Below are 4,863 nucleotides of genomic sequence, written 5' to 3'. Positions count from 1 at the left end.
TTCATATCCTGGCAGTAATGCTCTTATTTATGAGGGCCACTGCTGGAACCCATCGGTGGCTTTAGCCACGAGATTAGACAGATCCGAGGCCTCATTTTTCAAAAACTGAAGCAGTGACCCAAAATCAATGCAGTTCAAGACTATAAAATAAAGTAAAAGTCACGCAGAAGTTCTGCACAAGTGCTTCATCTACGGCAGCCGACCAGGAATACACGACCGATGACCTTTACGCTCAGCAATATTAGCATTATTGATGCCGACATATTCAGCCAGGAACCATTGAAGGGCCGACTCTGGTCAGACCCGCAGAGCCAGAACATCGTTTGTCACAAGGATGCCCGCAACTCCAGCCTAATTAACATGGCGGAAGATGGCGGCGCTAAAGCATGTCCACCATCTGTGCAACAAACATGAGAATACAGGATGAGCGGCGTTGGACGGGATTCCCAAGCTTCCCCTCCTTAACCGCTGGAATTGGATGTCCTCTTCTGAAACATAAAGCACAGCCTGTTGCTATGGAGACATCCCCAGGTCTCAATGTGATTAGGGAGGATGCTTGGCTTTCCGTTCCGGAATGCAAAATGAACATCACAGGGGGCGCCAAAGCTATCAAGATGATGGCAAAGGCCCCAAACGTCAACAAAAACGACATGAATGGTAAATCCAACTGTCATGATCTGAGCCTTCAGTAGAAAGGATTAAAGTCTTGGCTTTTAGAAAAAAATCATAAGAGAATAGAGTCCCACTAATTTGTTGCACGTGGTCTCTCCTGGTCCAGGTGCAATCAGGCCACAGGATTCCAGTGTGGCGCCATTCCGTCAACTAACTACGCGTCAGGAGCTAGACGGGAGAGAAAAACCCTCAAATGGATTCCCTCCTCCTCCTGCTGCTCCTTGTGGACGTGCGTTATCCTCCGCTGTCATAAACTTGGCTGCCGCAGAGATTTACGGCTAACTCTCGCGCCGATTGGCTGTCCCTCCTAATTATGGACGCGGCCCAAACCTTTACTGTCCTCTGTGAAGTGGGGGGCTCAGCTAGCTAAGGGCATGCTAAGGTAGCATATTCGTTGAAGGAAAAAACATGATCAAACTTACAGCTCCCACGTCTGTAGTTGGCTGACAGAGACTTTGTTTTAAGATGTGTAGAAAAGCCTTTAAAAAAATTATAAAGCTGTCCTCTGTGAAGTGGAGGCTTAGCTAGCTAAGGGCATGCTAAGTTAGCATATTTGTTGAAAGAAAAAACAAGATGATCAAACTTACAGCTCCCACGTCTGTAGTTGGCCGATGAAGATATGGTTTTAGGATGTGTAGCGAATCCTTTTTTAAAATCATTTTTACAAAGCTGTCCTTTGTGAAGTGGGCGCTTAGCTTCTTACTTACAAACTTACAGCTTCCTTGGCTGACGGAGACGTTATTTTAAGATGTGTAGTAAAGCCTTTAAAAAAAGCTGTCCTCTGTGGAGTGGTGGGTTCAGCGAGCTAAGGTCATGCTAAGTTAGCATATTCGCTGAAGAAACAAACAAGATGATCAAACTTACAGCTTCCACGTCTGTAGTTGGCTGATGGAGTCTGTCTTTTAAGATGTGGAGTGAAGCCTTTAAAGAAAAACTGTCCGCTGTGGATTGGTTGGCTCGGATAGCTAGGGACATGTTAAGTTAGCATATTCGTTGAAGAAAACAGCAACATGATCACACTTACAGCTCCCACGTCTGTAATTGGGCGATGGATGCTTTGCTTTAATATTCAAGATTCAAGATTCAAGAGAGTTTTATTGTCATGTGCATGGTAAAACAGCAGTTATACCATGCAATGAAAATCTTATTCTGTTCATTCTCCCAAGAAAAGAAAGAAAACGCATGAAAGAATAAGAACATAAGAAACATAAACATATATACCAATAAACTAAGCAACAAAAACAGAAGAGACATTAATACAAATAAATATACAAATAAATAAATAAATAAATAAAGTGCTATGAGTGTGTGCGTGTGTTGCGTGCGGCGTGTGTGAGTGCTTCGTTGAGAAGCCTGATGGCCTGTGGGTAAAAGCTGTTTGCCAGCCTTGTGGTCCTGGACTTCAAACTCCTGTAGCGTCTGCCTGACGGTAGGAGTGTGAATAATGAGTGTTGTGGATGTGTGCTGTCCTTGATGAGGTTGTGTGTTCTTCGTAGGACTCTAGATTTATAAATGTCTTGCAGTGAGGGGAGGGCTGCCCCAACAATGTTCTGTGAGGTCTTGATCACCCGCTGGAGTGCCTTCCTATCACGTGTTGTACAGTTACCGTACCAAACAGTGATGGAGGCGGTAAGGACACTTTCCATAGTGCATCTGTAGAAGCAACTCAGGATTGTGGTGGGCATGCCAAATTTCCTCAGTCTTCTCAGGAAGTACAGTCTCCTTTGGGACTTCTTCATAATTTGTTGGGTGTTGTGAGACCAGGTGAGGTCCTCGCTGATGTGTGTGCCAAGGAACTTGAAGGTTTTCACCCTCTCCACCTCAGTCTCATCAATAAACAGGGGTCTATGCGGCTCCTTTTCCCTTGTTCTTGGGTCGATGATCATCTTTTTAGTCTTATTGTATTGAGAAGGAGATTGTTATCACGACACCAAGCTATGAGGTCCGCCACCTCTCTTCTGTATGATGTTTCAACACCACCAGTGATCAGTCCGATGACTGTCGTGTCATCCGCAAATTTAATGATGCTGGTGTTGTTCTGGGAGGCCACGCAATCGTAGGTGAAGAGCGTGTAGAGGAGCGGACTCAGCACACACCCCTGTGGGGTCCCAGTGCTCACAATTCTTCAGCTGGATGTGCGATTGTGGACTCTGACTGACTGGGGCCTGCCTGTGAGAAAGTTAAACACCCAGTTACAGAGGGAGGGTGACAGGCCAAGTGTGAGGAGCTTATCTGTGAGTTTGTGGGGGCTGACTGTATTAAAAGCAGAGCTATAGTCTATAAATAGCATTCTGACATATGTGTCCTGGCCCTGAAGGTGAGAAAGGGCTGTGTGGATGGCAGTGTTGACTGCATCATCCGTGGACCGGTTCTGGCGATATGCAAACTGTAGAGAGTCCACAGTTGCCGCCGGGATGCTCTTTTTGATGTGTGTTTTTGAATATGTGTAGCGAAGCCTTTTTTTAAATATATTTTTTTTACAAAGCTGTCCTCTGGGGCATTAGTTAGCTAAGGGCATGCTAAGTTAGCATATTCCATCCATCTATTTTCTATGCCACTTATCCTCATTCGGGTCGCGGGGGTTTGCTCAGTGGCGTACTTAGCAATTTGGTGGCCGAATGTGAACTTAGCCAGGGGCCCTCTTCATGTTCTTTTAACACAAAAAAGCATGGAAGGCAGCCTCAAAGACCCCAGTCAATATACAACCTACGGTAGTGCTAAATGAATACGGGGTGAACAGAATGAGAGAATAAAGTTTCAGATATAAAACCACTGTATGCCAAAATGATATTTATTCTTGAACAAAAACAACCCAGACATGATCACAACAGATGTGTGTGTGTGTTTCAGAGACAAAGAGACTGTGTGTAAGTATTGAGGGTGAAGATGAAATATTATAATGTAACAAAGTAAACATAATATGCCAAAAGTCATAACTATACGCAGTTTCAGGAGGAAGAAATAGAGAGACAGAAACAGGGAGAGTTTGTGTCCAAAGCAAGAGGGGGTGTTCATGTGTGTGTCAGAGAGAGAAAGAGAGAGAGATTATTCAGACATGAAGCAATTAAAGTGTGAGTGCTTCCAAATATGTATGCCTTTATAATTACCATTTCATCAGTGCAATCTCACACACTCATCCACGCCCCTTTCTCTCGCTGTCTCACACTTGAACACCCCCTCTCTCTTCAACACAAACTTTTCCTGTTTCTGTCTTTGTGTCTCACAGACTATTGCTTTCTCCCCATTTCCATGCCTTCCTTGGGAGAGAAGTCAAATGGAGTTTTTTTCATATTTGTACAAATATATAATGTGGATGTGTACAAACTGGACCGGTGTCCAGCCAATGGCAGGGCACATATAGACAAACAACCATTCACACTCACATTCATACCTATGGACAACTTAGAGTCTCCAATTAACCTGACATGAATGTTTTTGCAATGTGGGAGGAAACCGGAGTACCCAAAGAAAACCCTCACACGCACGAGGAGAACCTGCCAACTCCACACAGAGATGCCCAAACGGAGATTCAAACCCGATCTCCTGACTGTGTGGCCAACATGCTAACCGCTTGGCCACCGTGCGACCGATTTAGCGTATTCTTTGAAGGAAAAAAACAAGATGATCAAACTTACAGCTCCCACGTCTGTAGTTGGCTGACGGAGACTTTGTTTTAAGATGTGCAGTGAAGCCTTTAAAAAAAGCTGTCTTCTGTGGAGTGGTGGGCTCAGCTAGCTACGGGCATACTAAGTTAGCATATTCATTGTAGAAACGTACAGCTACACGTCTGTAGCTAGGATAGTTGGCAGAGCTTTATTTTAAGACGTGTAGCAAAGGCTTTTGTTCAAGACTTCAACATCAGCGTGCATTTGAGCGCCTCTTCTCTCAAAGGCGGAGCAAACAAGTGAGGGAGATGATGGATTTTTTTCACAAATCAATGAAAAAGTCACTTTAGCCTTTTGTTGGATGTCTTTTTGACTGGTGTGAAATAACAGCGGTACAATGTTAGCGGGACTGAATGGTGCCGACACAACATGGCTTCAGCCCAGAGACAAATCCAACAAAGTCATGCTTTCTCTCTCTCTCTCTCTCTGTCTCTGCACTGATTGCAAGGATGCTGCTGCCGAGCAGAGATCCCATCAAGCGAAAGCTCTGCGTCGCTGCCAATTTGGTTAGCGGGAAGCAGCGGCG

Source organism: Dunckerocampus dactyliophorus, chromosome 15 (genome assembly GCF_027744805.1).
Source record: "Dunckerocampus dactyliophorus isolate RoL2022-P2 chromosome 15, RoL_Ddac_1.1, whole genome shotgun sequence".
Taxonomy (NCBI): Eukaryota; Metazoa; Chordata; class Actinopteri; order Syngnathiformes; family Syngnathidae; genus Dunckerocampus; species Dunckerocampus dactyliophorus.
This window is presented reverse-complemented; position numbering follows the sequence as displayed.